This window comes from Chelon labrosus, assembly GCF_963514085.1.
Source record: "Chelon labrosus genome assembly, chromosome: 10".
NCBI lineage: Eukaryota > Metazoa > Chordata > Actinopteri > Mugiliformes > Mugilidae > Chelon > Chelon labrosus.
The window spans coordinates 382711-398801 of NC_140360.1; the positions used below are offsets into that span (position 1 = coordinate 382711).

Consider the following 16091-nt stretch of genomic DNA (forward strand, 5'->3'; position numbering starts at 1 on the left):
TCTTGTTCTTGGCTCTGTGTTTAGTCCATTGGGCCTGGTCTTTGTCTTTGTCTTAATCTTATGGGGCGTTCTATTTGTCCACCGAACTCGGTTTCCGAGTCGGTTTCCCGAGTTACGAACCGGAAGTTGCAAATAGAACGCCCCCGAGGTCGTATATACAGGTCGTCAACTCGTCGAGGCTCAGAGGACCCCGAGTTCAGTTTCCAAGATGGCTACCACGAGCATCACACGTAGTAAACATTGTGGTTTTCTACTATTTTAAGCACTTTTGTCTTTGTTGTAACCAAATGTAGAAGTCGTACACATAGCAGTGTATACGGTTACCTAATAGGCATGTCGCTACAGCTAAATACCGCTTAATAAGTTATTTTGTAGCTTGTGCAGTTTAAATTGGCTAGAGACGCTCCATGTTGCTATGACAACAATGCCGAGTCTTGAGCAGAAAGCGGAGCAGTAGCCTATCGTTAACGTTAATCAAAACGGAATATTCAGATATCAAACTGTGAAATATGTTTGTGTAATATGTAGTGAACATGTGAAATCCGCCGTGGTTGCACTGTAAACGAGATAAACACTATAAATGTTACGAACCGTCCAAACTGCCTAGTGCAACCAAGCACATTGAACCACATTGATGAACCACAAACTTTGATTGTAGCTCTCTGTACTCTTTCAGAGCTAGCGCAACAGCGACTTTCCTGGAGGCGTCCATCTTTTCTCCGACCTCTCGTAAACAGAACGCAAAAACCCGCTGTAACTTGTTTTCCGACACGGATGTGACGTCACTCCCGAGTTGCAAGTCGCGCTTACAAGACAAATAGAACGCACCATTAGTCCTAGTCCTAGTCCTGGCCCTAGTTTTAATGCTAGTCCTCATTTTGGCTTTGGCCCTGGACTTTGTGCTGGTCCTGGTCCTGGTCTTGTTTAAATCAGAAAGCTCCTCCCAGGTGTTTTTACAGTCCGGTGTGAAACGCTGGAAGCTGATTGGTTGTTGTTGTCGTCAGTTTAATTAAATTGTTCATTTAAACAGAACTGAGAGCTGGTGAATGACCTTTGACCCAGAAACCTGAAGGAGCCGACCCACTGACCAGCAGGTCATGTGACCTGTGTGGACAGTGACATCATCCTCATCCTCCTCATCATCAGCAAGACGAAGATTATTTAGCTGAAACGTCCATTTGACTAATCTGAAGGATTTAGTCTGAGATTACGTTTCTGTTTAATCACCTCTAATCCACACACACACACACACACACACACACACACACCTCGTTAATGTGCTCTAATCTGCAGGTTTACACTCACACCAGTATCACCAGTTTATCAGTGTTCCAGTTTCAGAGCCGCTGATGCTAAGTGTTAGCGCTGCAGCAAACGACAACACAACGTCTGGTTATATTAATCAACACTGATCATTGGTTCATTAGTTCATTGGTTCATTGAGTCATTGATTCATTGGTTCATTGAGTCATTGGTTCATTGGTTCGTTGGTTCGTTGGTTCATTGAGTCATTGATTCATTGGTTCATTGGTTCATTGAGTCATTGATTCATTAGTTCATTAGTTCATTGGTTCATTGGTTCATTGAGTCATTGATTCATTGGTTCATTGAGTCATTGGTTCATTGGTTCGTTGGTTCGTTGGTTCATTGAGTCATTGATTCATTAGTTCATTGGTTCATTGAGTCATTGATTCATTAGTTCATTAGTTCATTGGTTCATTGACTCATTGGTTCATTTGTTCATTGAGTCATTGATTCATTAGTTCATTGGTTCGTTGATTCATTGGTTCATTGATTCATTGGTTCATTGACTCATTGGTTCATTGGTTCATTGACTCATTGGTTCATTGGGTCATTGAGTCATTGGTTCATTAGTTCGTTGGTTCATTGGTTCATTTGTTCATTTGTTCATTGGTTCATTTGTTCATTTGTTCATTTGTTCATTTTATTTTCCATCCTTGTTCCTGGTCTCAGTCTTGTTCCTGGTCTTGGTCTTGGTTTTGGTTTTGATCTTGGTCCTGTTATTGACCCGGGTCTTGGGTCCAGTTTGACGACTGGTTCTGATGTGTTTCATAGTTACCGTTGTCATGTCAAAGGAGATTAGACTTCTATGAACCAGGTCTGGTTGGTGGAGACGTGACACGCCTTCAGTCAGCTGATTACAAACAAACACAGGAAGTTAAACCTGAACCGTTGTCCTTCGATCAGCTGATCAGTCTGAGACGTTCACTGACATGTAGGAAACGGTTCATTAATGATGTTTAGGTGGAGCTGTGTCCATGTGTCCATGTGTCCATGTGTCCATGTGTTCATGTGTTCATTCTGAATGAATTATTAAAAACAGTCGATCTTTGTTCATTTAATGATTTTATTTATTTCATCTTTAAAACACGAAACAACCTCAGAGTCGACTGAACGGATAAAACAGGAAACCTTCAAAGGATGTGTGTTACTGTGTGTGTGTGTGTTACTGTGTGTGTGTGTGTTACTGTGTGTGTGTCTTCATCTGTTCCCGCAGATGAAAGAGTTGCAGGTTTGATTCCTCAGAGACTCTCAGCCAGCGGCCGCCTGCTGCTGATCTGAACCACGACGACACACTGATGCTCAAGAGGACTGGTGTGTGTGTGTGTGTTTGTGTGTGTGTGTGTGTGTGTTGTTTTAAACTAAAACTGAACACCAGAACCTTCATGAAGCTCAGATTCACTGCTCGACTACTGTTTTAGAATAAATCACCTGCCGTACCTAATGAACTGGCGTACCTAATGAACTGGCGTACCTTACCTGTCCAGGTGAGACGTCTGTCTCCCGGTAGGTGAAGTGGTGCTGGCCCAGATCAGCTGGAGTTTGATGTGGGTAGCATTGTGTTGACAGAGAATGGTGCGTTTAAGGACACGTGGTACGTTTAAGGACACGTGGTGCGTTTGAGTACACAGAGTTTGAAGCTGGTAACAAAGACCAGACACGCCCCTGTTCTCTGTCTCAGCTGCTTTTTGTTTGTTGATGCTGCAGAGGCAGCGCCGCGCCCAGCGACTCTACACCTGAGGCTGCTCCAGGGCCATTAGCTACTGTTAGCTGCTGTTAGCTACCGTTAGCTACCGTTAGCTGCTGTTAGGTGCTGTTAGCTACTGTTAGCTACCGTTAGCTGCTGTTAGCTGCTGTTAGCTCAGGGTTATTCATACTTGTTTTTTCAGGAGCTATAATTTAAAAAGTACATTGATAGCGTCTGAGTGTTTACTGAAAAAGGAACCAGACCCTGAACCTGTAGAGAGAAAACGACAAAACTACAAAAGAAGAACAAGTTGATGATAATAATGGCTATGCTAGTGCTAATGTTGATGCTAATGGTGACACTAGTGGTAATGCTAGCTAGATACCAGTAAGGTTGTACTCTTAGTGAGTGTTAGCAACCGTTAGCTGATGGTTAATGACAGGATGATGGTTAATGATGGTTAATGACAGGATGATGGTTAATGACAGGATGATGGTTAATGACAGGTAACGAGTGTCATCAGGTAAAATTTTAGTTTCATCTTCAGATGTTTGGATAAAACTCTTTGTCTCTGATGATCTACCATTAATACTACTAATACTGTTTATGTTTTAATTCATAAAATTGTTTAATTTTACTTCAGAGGACAGTCGAAAAACAGTCAAACCAGGGTCCATTCAGTTTTTGTGCAATTTAAGACGTCGTCCCGTCTGCAGGTGCGTTTGATGTCTTGTTGACGTTTTTGTGAAGACCTGAGCGTGTGTGTGCATCAGTGTGTGTATCAGTGTGTGCATCAGTGTGCATATCAGTGTGCGTATCAGTGTGTGTATCAGTGTGCGTATCAGTGTGCGTATCAGTGTGTGTATCAGTGTGTGCCTCAGTGTGCGTATCAGTGTGTGTATCAGTGTGCGTATCAGTGTGTGTATCAGTGTGTGCATCAGTGTGCGTATCAGTGTGTGTATCAGTGTGTGTATCAGTGTGTGCATCAGTGTGCGTATCAGTGTGTGTATCAGTGTGCGTATCAGTGTGCGTATCGGGGTGACGAGTTGAAACAAACAAGAATTTCACAAAGACGACAGGAGGGTGTTGGGGTCTATTGTTGATCCCAGATTAGGGTGGGGCCTCCGATTATACTGTCACACACACACACACTCACACACTGGGGGTTGTGTCTTTATGGGGACCCTCCATGGACATAATGCCTCTTCTAACACTAACACTAACCTGTAACCAGGTCTATTTACCAGCAGACAAATGAAAACTTAACTCTAAATACTATTCAGAACTCCATTTAAAATGTAGCAGATTTAAGGGCGAGTCTGCTCTTTTGTGCAAAGACGTTGTGTTTTTCTTTATCTATTGAAACGTCTGATACAAAACTAGCGTAGAATATTTGCTGCTTTTATTTTCTTTGTGGGTTTTAATTGTCAGGAAGTTGTTGGGCCCAGAAGGTTTTATGTTCCACGACAAATCAGCCCCACGACTTCATGACGACGAGAACACACACAAACACAGCTGAATGCAACGTCCTTGATCACACCAACTGCTGAGGGCCCCCCCCCACCACCACCACACCCTCCCAATCCTCCTCCAACTCCCCCGATCCTCCCCCACACTCACCCCTCCTCCCGTGTGTGTGTGTGTGTGTGTGTGTTGGATCACACACTCAGTCAGTGTTTGTAGCTGGAGGTGATATTAATAATCCATAAAGAAGCTGGTTTCTCTCAATCGTTCCCTGTGGAGGCAACACACACACACACACACATTAACACACACACACACACACATTAACACCCACACAGTAAGACATTTTATTTTACTGTTAATTTCCTGGAAACTTGAGCTGAATCTTTATGGACTCTGGCGTCTCTGTACTTAACAAAGACACAAAATAAAACCAGAGAAGAAGTTTCTCATGAGACCAAACGTCTCCTCGCTGCTCGATGATGAACGAATCAAACTCACCTCAGAGAAACGGAAACGTCCCGACGACTGGACACGTTTGATTCGGTCGGTCTGCAAACTGGAAACTTGATTGAAATGCATTCTGGGATACCGGGCCATGCCAAGCTCCCTCGGGTTAAAAAGGGGGCGGGGCCAGAACTCATCGGAGAAGCCAAAACTGAAACAGGAAGTAGGAGCTGAAACACCGGGACCTGAACCGGTTACCTGCTGATACGTCCTTGATAAAAGGGGGCGGGGCCAGAACACATCCAGTACCTGGACTGTACCTGGTCACATGGTTCTTTGGACTGGATCAGAACTTTTCATCTCTTCAGACAGCTGATCCTGAGGTTACTGGATCATGACGAGTAGAGACCTTAAAACGGATCGGATCAGGATCATAAACCAGAACCACGTCCCTGTAGCGTCAGATCTACTTCTTCTTCTGTGGTGGTGGTGGTAGGCTTGTGGAGGGAAGTCAGTCAAACATGTAGTTTGTTTAGTATCAGATCAGCTGTTTGTGGCGTTGACCCATGGCGTTAGAGGAGGTTCCTGGGTGGACTGGCTGTGAGAACATGGACAGACCTGTGTGAGAACATGGACAGACCTGTGTGAGAACATGGACAGACCTGTGTGGTTCCTGGTTTATCTGAATGTTGCTCCTGAAAAAGAAAAAAGAAAAAAGTTTTCAAATGTAAACTTTTGTAAAGAGAAGTGGTTTGAGACGAGGACGTGTCTCCCTCTCTCTCTCTCTCTCTCTCTCTCTCTCTGCGGTGAAAGTCAGGCGTGTCGCTGCGACGGTCGAGGCTTGAATGGAGCTGATGGAGGTAACCATGGTGACGAGCAGCGGTGGACCTCAGAAGGAAGGCTAAACCAACAGCGCTGTGTGTGTGTTTGTAATTGGCTGTGATAAGGAATTCTCTTTGAAGCCGAGTGGAGCCAGAAACAGTCGCTCAGAACCAGTCAGCAGAAATCAGCACACCGACTCAACCGTGAGACGCTCATTGATCTTCTCCTCCGCCTGCCACTGACTGACGGGCCCGCCGACCAATCAGACTCCGGCGTCCGTCAGGTCCCGGTTGTTTGAGCTACAGGAAGCCCAGAGGGACACACGGGTCGACGGAGGCTCTGATGAGACTCGTTAACGAGCTGCTGCGTTAGACGCTAACATGTCTTTTGATGCAGCTCTGACCTGGAGCCCAGCAGCTACTTCTGACCAATCAGAGCGCAGCTTCATTCATTAACTGAACAACAACGAGGCTCATCCCTGGTGCTGCAGGTTTTGACGTTGTTGGACTCGATGTCCAAACGTCTCTGTCCGCATGTGACGCTGCTGGTTCCTGTTTTGTCCTGGTCAGCTGATGGAGAACCCCAAGGCATGCTGGGTATTTATAGTGAACTTTATTGAGACCAGGATGTTGCCAGCAGCAGACTGAATGGTTTTCATTCACGCTGTCGGCCTTGTCGCCGTCTCTTTATTTAAATGAGCTCTGCTGACAAAAGGAATTTAAATGAACTTTATTGAAAGGCTGGTGGTGAACAGTGTTCAGGTCTTTATTTAAACACCGCCCTTTAACGAAGTGGAACTAGACTCCGTTAGTTCTTGACAGTGGCTCAGCTGGTTTTAGACGTCCTCATGTCCAGACCAGTCTGCCCCAGGACGTCCTCATGTCCAGACCAATCTGTCCCAGGATGTCCTCGACCTTCACTCTGATACATAAAGATATTTAGTCAAACAGTCGTTGACCTTCACCTCCTTTCATTCCTTCTTGTTTCTTTGTTTCATCACAGACTGTCCTGAACCCGTTCAGTCCTTCTGTTCACATCTGATCCAGATCAAACAGGTCCAGGTGTGAACACACAATGAGTCCTGGGTCACATTAAGACCACCCACTCAACAGGGCTGATCTGAGGAACAGTTCTCCAGCCATGAGGAGTTAAGTTAGAGATGCCCTCAGTGTTGATCAGTATTTTAGAACAAGCTGTTTTAATTATACGATAAAGACACATGGATCCTCCCTGAGTGTCTTCATGTCCTTCATCACCAGAGACCTGGTTCCTCTGAGGATGAAGCTTCCAGGGTTCAGGTCTAATCTGAGTCTTTGTCTCTAAAATCAATCAGATCTTAACATGTGAGAGTCTTTCCATCTGGTTCCAACATCTGGATCATGTCTCCAAGTCAACCAGCAGCTGTTGATGGTTCTGATCCAGCGGTAGGTAGAGATCCATTAGAGACAGCAGCTGCTACAATATTCTACTGACCACATGATGGCGCTGCTGATTTACAGACACACAAACTGAGATCAGATCTCAAGTGCTGGCTGGGGACGCATGTGGAGACACATTTATATTAAGACCAGGTGGAGACACAGGGACGTAGAGATGGACAAGTATAGTTAAAGGTCTGAACAGGGCTTCAGTGTGTCAGTGTGTGTTGTTGTGTGTTGTAGTGTGTTGTTGTGTGTTGTTGTGTGTCCTGCTGTGTTAAATGAAGCAGGAAGTTCCTCCTGTTAAAGACAATGAACTGTTATTAGTGTCTCTGTTTCCATTTCCTCTCCTGGTACTCTCTCTCTCTCTCTGTCTCTGTGTCTCTGTGTCTCGGTCTCTGTGTCTCTCTGTCTCTTTCTCTCTCTCTGTCTCTGTCTCTCTGTCTCTGTCTTTCTCTCTGTCTCTGTCTCTCTGTCTCTGTCTTTCTCTCTGTCTCTGTCTCTCTGTCTCTCTGTCTCTGTCTCTGTCTTTCTCTCTGTCTCTGTCTCTGTGTCTCTCTCTCTCTGTGTCTCTCTGTCTCTGTGTCTGTGTCTCTGTCTCTGTCTCTGTCTTTAGTCTTTCCAGGAGGACACCTGGTGGTTCCTATTCTCATATTCAGTGAATCCTGATGAACTAGTTTGTCTGGTTGTGTTTGCAGCGTCTCATCTAAACCAGTGTTCACGTTTAGTCTTCATTGTCCAGTGGAGACAGGAGACATTTCCAGAGGTTATTTAATCCTGTTGGTTCCTAACAGCCGTAGAATAATGTAGAATAAGACTGAAGGTCACACAGTCTCAGTGTAGCTCTGGGTTTATTATTTATTCCTTACGTGGTTCAGACTCGTGGTGGTGTTAGCTGCTAGGACCTGAGGAGGGAATGCATTATGTCAGGGGGGGGGGGGGGGGGTGCAGCTGTCTTCATTCAGAGGCATCTGTTACACCCCCAACTTAGAAACACACTGACGTTAAATCATCCTCAGCTCAGACAGATATCAGGTCTGGAGCAGCCTCAAGACAAACACAGTCCACAACCACATGTTTGTGGTAAATAGAGAAGACGGGAGCTGGACTCAGTCTGCTGATGAGACAGTAGAAAGATGGACCTGCTCCTCTAAAGTCAAGCCAGCAGCTACAGCGCCCCCTGGTGGCTGGCTGCAGTATAGCTCATAAGCTCCGCCTCCTCAGTGTTAGTGGGCGGGACTTGGGTCAAACCAACAGTGAGTAATATAATGTTGACGCATGTTTGAGTTTCAGACTTTTGGATAAGTTGTGTTTTAGTTATTAACAGGATGGAAGACACGTTGTCCACGTTGGACAGTGAAAGGAGCAGTGAAATTCTTAGCTAACTTAACTCAGCTAACATGGCTAGCTAGTTAACCTTAGCATGGAAGCTAAACCAACAAAGCTAAACTGTAAGTTGTTCTGGAGTCTCTCTGTTAGGAACTGACTCTGCTCAAGCAAAGATCTGGCAGACCAATCAGATCATGTGGGCGGGGCTTATGTTGTCATAGACGTCATCTGAGTTAGTTTAAATGTCCTTTCTGTTGTAACAGATGTTAACAGGAAATGACTTTAAACAGACTCTTTTAGAAGCGTTCATCACATAACTCTTTGCTCTGATTGGTTGGACAACCATCCAATAGATTCACTGCATCGGTAGAAACATGTCCTATAATAAAAAGTGTCCACGTTGACTCCAGGGGACGAACTGAGACGACTACTGAGGGTGAAGATCACACGTTAGAAGCAGCAGGTGTAGACGGTAGAACCAGTTTTGGACATTTTGTCCCTCTAAGGGTTAACTCTTGGTTTTAGGAGCGTCCTCGCTAAGACAGCCTTCCAAACGTGACAGAGTGCTCCATATATGCAGATTACAGCTCTGTAATGTCTCAGTTTGCGGTTGCAACCATCAGATTAACTCCACAGATTACTGATGAAGGCACGCAGCCTAATCTACGACTCCGTGTGGGTTTCAAGGGCAGTTTTAATGGGGATTAAAGCCACTCGTGGCCTATTTGTGTCAAAGCTCCACAAATAAAAATGAAAACGCTGACGCTGGCTCGGTGTCACACGTCAAATAGAAACAGTAGAAACAGTGGAGCTCCTCTGACCTGAGTTTATTGACACGTCCTGCCTCGTGTCTGTTTCTGTCGTATGTACACCCAGCTGTTATTTTAATGTTTGTGTCTGGAGGAGGAGGTCGGGGTGGATGGAGGACGTACAGCGCACCACAGACACGAGCTTCAGGTCTAGACCGAGGTCTCAGGTCTAGACCGAGGTCTCAGGTCTATAGTCGGTGGTTCTGGTTCGGTTCTCATAATGAACACGATGATTGTTGATAAAGTTTAAGAGTGTTGGCTACGCATAGACGTCGACTTGGACGTGTAATATTTATAACATGCTAGCATGGTTATTAATACTTTTACGTGTACAATTTTAAAACACAGGACAGTTTGTTATATGTGCTGAAACAAACTGCTGGAAAGTTTGCTATGCTAGCTGTTAGCATTACCATTAGCATTGCTGTTAGAAATGATGTTAGCATTAGAATCATTATTAGCATTGCCATTATAATCACCACTACAATTACCATTGACATTAGCACTGTCGTTAGCATCACTGTTAGCATCGACGTCTCTCAGACATAAGCATTATTTCATAGTTTTGAAAGTCGTGCTCCGGTCGATGAACGTCAAAGTTAAATGGGTCGACTCAAGCCATCAGCCGCTCAGCCTCAGACTTTAAAGACGCCCTGAGCTGTTGGTTGTTAAAATATTTGTAGATGAGTCTCTGTTAGCTGCTGATGCAACACTCAGAAATACCGTCCGTCAGAACCGGGCCTGTCCTCCCATGTGGGCCTTTAATCCAGAGCACCTCAGCATCACATTAATGAGATCACACATATTCACTCAAACAACTTCTTAATATTTTAACATCGAGTCCTGATCTGATGTTAAATGTCTGTTGAGTTTGAGTTAAATAAATAAATAAATCGTTGAATCAGGTGAGGAGCAGAAACATGGAGGCAGAAAAACAACCAGATGTTAAAGTGTTTGAAACATGAACCAAGATGGAATCCATGTGGACGCTGAGGTTTGAGAAAGATTCCTGTCACTCAAAGAAGCCACGCCCCCTTTTATTGGGCTTAAATTTAAAGCTTCGTATAATTTTAACAGATGAGTTTTTAAAAAATGATCCTCGTACAGTCGTCATTAGCTGTAAACATGTTTATTTCTTCTTCTGCTGTTAACATGGAGGAGACTGACACAGTTTTGGAGTTAGCATCAAGTGGCCGTTAGAGGAACTGCAGTTATTGGCACTTAATTAAAAGTACTGATGTGAAGAATCAAGTGTTTTTTACCCCCAATCCAATACTGATTTTTTAATAAATCCATTTTGAATTTGCCCTGAAGAAGGCCACAGAGGCCGAAACATGTTGGCATTTTTAATGGATAGCCAAGTTTAAATAAAGGCTTTTTAATTTATATTCCTTGTGAGTGCCTCAGAATTAATTTATTTGGGAAACATTTTTTGATCTCCACGCTGAAGAGCACCAAAGGAATACAATATAACAGAGGAACACCCAAGTAGCACTCCTAGAAACTCGCTTACTGATTTTTTAATGCTGAGCATCAGCTGATCTAAGTCCCTCTCTGGTCCTAAATGTCCTAGAGTTGGTCTCCTGCTGTCTCCAGGAAACTTTTTTGTTGTTGTTGTTTGGGTGCAGCCTTTGACTGAGTGGACTCCATGGATTCTGTTTAGATGATCAACTACTACCACCTCACCACACATCCACACTAGTTACTGACTAACAGAGGACGACCTTCATGGTTAGAACCTGGGTTCTAGTTCTTCTTGGTTCATGGCAGACCTGACCTTGCTCAAGGTTCAAGGTTCAAGGTTCTTAATTTGGCCATTTGTGCATAAACCAACAGTTCAGGCACATTGGGAATCTTGTGCAGGGCTCTCAGAGTCAACAGTTTAGTTATTTAAGAAATAAATCACATAGAAATCACTATACAATGTTAAGAAAGGCACTACAGTAACAAAAATATAAATACAAAATATAGAAACATTATACAACAGTAAGAACACAATATAAGAAGTATGACGGACGGTGTCATGCAGAAGGTGGTGAGATGTACATGTTTTTAGCTTCAGGTACTAAACACAGGAGAGGGCAGTGTTGGTGACAGACGTGTTTTGCTTCATCATCTTCTTTGTTGTGGTTCTTGTGGTGGTTTTCGAATTTCCGCTGGTTCTTCTTCTTGTGTTTGTTCTTTCTCTTTCATCTTGTTGTTGTTCTTCTTCTTCTTTTAAACGCAGCTCTTCATATGTTTTTATATCTCTGTTTATTTTGATTGTATTTTCTTGGTCTTCTGTTGCTTCACTCTTTAGTTGGACCAGTTTGGGTTTGTCCTTCCTCGTCTGTGATCCCGCTGCATGTGTCCTGTATTTGATTCGTACCTTCTTGTTACACAAAGGTTAACGAGGTTAACGAGACACGGGTTGTCACTCAGACATGTTGTAACACGATGACATGAACGTGGATTATTTTTGGGCCTAAACTGATCCGACCCTTCTCCGGTCAGTGATTGATCTCTGATGATGTGTGTCCTTCAGGTTGGAGGACTTCCTGTTGTTTGCTGGATCCAGTGAACACTGAGCTGAATGTTCAGAGTGACGACAGAGCTGATATTTACTCTGATGGATGAATGAATGAACGAGTGAATGGACTCTCTGTGTGTTTGTCTGAGACCTCTTGACCTGACTACACGACCACTTCCTCTGACAGTCGCCGGTGGACGTTGCTGCCGCTGTGAGGACCGACGACTGGAAACACGAAGCTGCAGCCAGACCTGAACCTTCAGCTTGTCTCCGCTGTGAGAGTCACATGTCAGAGCTACGACCGACTGATTGCGTTTACCGTTTATTTAATTAGATGAGTCTGTAATGCTGCAGCGTGAAAACACTTTGAGTTTGAGGAGTTTGCTGGAGAAGCATCATCTGCAGCTCCGCTCGGCTTCAGCCACAAACAGGAAACACTGCTCTGACAGGAACTACACAGAACGGTCCACAGCTGCATCTTTACGTGTGTTTTCTTGCTGCACAGTGATTCTGTTAAAAGACAGAAAATCCCTTTAAACCCAGTATTTGTCTTTAGAGGCGCCTCAGCTCACGAGTTCATGTCTCAAAACAAAGAAAGTTTTCAAACCATGGACAGAAACTTTCTGTCCACAGCGTCTGTCTGAGCTCATGGATCCTGGGATTCTGTATCTGAGAGAATCTGGTTGAATCGCTGTGAAATCAGACGCTTGGCTTCCTCTCAGATAGCGGCGCCGTTGATCCCTGGTTTTTGTCTTCAAGGTCTCCTGCTGCCTCAGCTGGCTCTTTATCTGCTCGTCCTTCAGTCTTTACAAACAGACTGAAGCCGTTTGATTGACGGAGGCTTTTAAAACAGTCAGACCTCCTCCTGAAATGAATCCGTCGTTCACACCGTCCCAGTCCTCCTCATTTATCGCACGCTCATGGGACGTGTCCTGTGTGAGCGGGGACGTTAATGAGCAGGAAGCAGCTGCTCTGACGAGGACAGATGAGACGGAGCAGCTCAGTCTATAGATCATCAATCAATAGCTGCAGTGATTGATTGGCTGTACGCTCCACACAGCTCATTAACTCATTATAGGCTCCAGCACACAAACAGGAAGTGATTCATTGCTTGACCTCACAGTTGGCCTTGAAGGCAGATGGTTGATGAAAAGCCAATGAGAGAAGGAATCCACACTAAAAGGCCGAGGGCGGAGCTAAGAGTGACAGAAGACGGTCACATGGTTTAACACGAGTGTTTTAACTGAGAGTCGTAAAAAGATTAAAGTAAGAGAAGTAATGACAGAGTCAGTCAGCTGTCCGTCATGTAGGAAATACTCCAATAATCAATGTCCAGAACCAGTCAGCCATCTTGTTTCAATAACCTTTATTGAACAGTCAGCGGCGCTCAGTGTCTCAGAGTTTGACTTAAACCTGGGATGAGAAATGATCAGATGTTATTTCTACCTACTGATCCAGATCAGTCTACATGTCAGCTGCTTTATTATCTGAAATGAAAACTGTTTCTGATTGGCTGTGAGATTACTGCGGCTGTAGTTCAGTCAATTACTGGCAAACACTGATTACATCATGTCTCTTCTTCCTCGTCATGATTCTTTGTTAAAACAGTCGTTGAGCTAAAAGCAGCAGCATCGTTGGAGGCGTATGATTCTGACGGAACGTGAAGTGGAACCGGTTCTAGGTCAGGACCGGTTTTCAGTTCCAAACCTTAGTTAACACAAAAAAATCACACACAGTCTGCAGCTTTAAATGCTAACCCTGCTAGCATGCTAACCCTGCTAGCATGCTAGCTGAGCAGGTGAAGAGTTTCTGTTTCTTCCAGGAGGCGAGTCTGTCGACGTAAACAGAATTCTGTCATATACAACAAGTAACTGGACCAAAGTTGCGTTTGGGCCACGTCAAGTTGCCAGAAGTTGCACTTGAACGCACCACAAAGACGTAGCATGTACAGTATGTTCTGGTTGGAGTGCATCCTCCTACCAGCAGGGGGCAGTAGTCTGATCCTCTCCTGAATCACTCTGACCTGTTGGTTTTCTGTTTCATCATTTTAGACGACGTTCAGAGCTCGTCAACACGTTGACCAACTTCACTCAGACTTTACTTCAGCTGACGAGCGTTTGTGTTTGTGTTCCCCCAGGAAACGTCCTCCTGATGAAGAAGGTTCCTCCTCCTCCTCCTCTTCCTCACGACCTAGTTTCCACATCAGAGCAGAAGGTTTCCTCAACAGGTCGGTGCAACTCTAATCTCTGCTGAGTCAGGGCGTCCCTGGTTACTGCGGCAACCAGTGATCCCTGGCAACAGCTGCCACGCTGTGGCCAATGATGTCATCTTTCTGAGACATCATTGAGATTATAAAGTTTACAGCTGCCGGTGGATTGGTGTTTGCTGATTGGTGGAAGATAGTGTGATCTGATTGGTTGTTGCAGGTTCAGGATGTTGTCTGTGACGGTTCTCAGTCATCCAGGTCATTGGTTTATTCAAAAAATATAAGTGGAAAGAAGGAGCAACTGGACTTGTTGAGTTTCTAGAAGACGTTTCATCGGCTGAGGTTTTTATCAGGAACCTGAAACGACTCGATGCTCACCTGGAACTAGAGGAATGTTCTGGTCCTGTTTACAGTGAATGAAACTTTATGGGGACAGATGTTCAGACTGAGTTATAGAGAGATGGAAGAGAAGACGTCTGAGTAGATTCTCTGAAGCTGCGTCCACACCTGGACCTGTTTAACCTGGACTCTAGAGACCAGATCAGTGTTCACACCTGGACCTGTTTAACCTGGACTCTAGAGACCAGATCAGCGTTCACACCTGGACCTGTTTAACCTGGACTCTAGAGACCACATCAGTGTTCACACCTGGACCTGTTTAACCTGGACTCTAGAGACCACATCAGTGTTCACACCTGGACCTGTTTAACCTGGACTCTAGAGACCACATCAGTGTTCACACCTGGACCTGTTTAACCTGGACTCTAGAGACCACATCAGTGTTCACACCTGGACCTGTTTAACCTGGACTCTAGAGACCACATCAGTGTTCACACCTGGACCTGTTTAACCTGGACTCTAGAGACCAGATCGGTGTTCACACCTGGACCTGTTTAACCTGGACTCTAGAGACCAGATCAGTGTTCACACCTGGACCTGTTTAACCTGGACTCTAGAGACCAGATCAGTTTGGATGTTGACGTTTGGTCTGAGAGGTCAAGAAATGAAACTTTAATTTAAACACTCTTCCACTGACTCGTCTTTGAGTTACTCCAGATAGTTTTGTGTCCTTCCTTATTTTCATCTGATGAATAAAGTTGTTTGGTTTTTATCTGGGACACGTCGTCTCCCTCCATCACACACATTTTCTCCCAATTACTGCTCGTCACCTTTCACCTCCTCCTCCCCTCCCCCTCCATTCATTACTCCGCCTGGTTGGTTGGTTCGTCTCTCTACAAGCTGCTTTTCACGCTCTCTAAACCTGCCCCCCCTCCCCTCCCCCATCCTCCCTCCCACGCCTCCCCCTTTAAAGCCTCTTCACTCGTCCTTCATCTTTTGTTTCTGCTGGTTTCTGCTTCGCATACCTCATGAACACACACACAGACACACACACACACATACCACACCCAGAAACACAATAATATAATATAATATAATATAATATGAACCGCATCCATAGAACTTCACTTGCTTTTATCTTTATATTAAATCAGTGTTGATGTAAATGAGTTTAAAAGAAGCAGATAAATTTGTCTGCGTTTGCTGATGGACAGAAGCTGGACGTCCTACATGTCCCATGATGCAACATTTCAAATCAGGTCGTCTAATAACATGAATAAAAAACGCTTCACCAGAGAACATGTTCAGAGAAGAGTTAACATCTATCATCATCACCTGGTCTCAGCTGGTCTCACCTGTCCATCCACCTGGTCTCACCTGGTCTCACCTGTCCATCCACCTGGTCTCACCTGGTCTCACCTGTCCATCTACCTGGTCTCACCTGGTCTCACCTGACCATCCACCTGGTCTTAATCTAAATGTGTCTCCACCTGGTCTTAATATAAATGTGTCTCCACATGCGTCCCCAGCCAGCACTTGAGATCTGATCTCAGTTTGTGTGTCTGTAAATCAGCAGCGCCATCATGTGGTCAGTAGAATATTGTAGCAGCTGCTGTCTCTAATGGATCTCTACCTACCGCTGGATCAGAGCCATCAACAGCTGCTGGTTGACTTGGAGACATGATCCAGATGTTGGAACAAGATGGAAAGACTCTCACATGTTAAGATCTGATTTATTTACTCAGAGTTTATTCTGATT

General features: G+C 44.6%; 1 protein-coding gene across 2 annotated transcripts in view; it reads left to right on the forward strand.

Annotated features, from left to right (window-relative positions):
* plxnb3 (plexin B3) overlaps positions 1–16091 on the forward strand; it is a 179449-nt gene that overhangs the window by 132127 nt on the left and 31231 nt on the right. Inside the window, exons 1-2 of one of the 2 annotated variants that reach the window (XM_084554016.1) lie at positions 6278–6318; positions 13925–14014. The gene's annotated coding sequence lies outside the window, so the exon portion shown is untranslated. Of the gene's footprint in view, positions 1–6277; positions 6319–13924; positions 14015–16091 lie in introns of those variants that run through there. The other variant, XM_084554015.1, reaches the window with a different exon arrangement.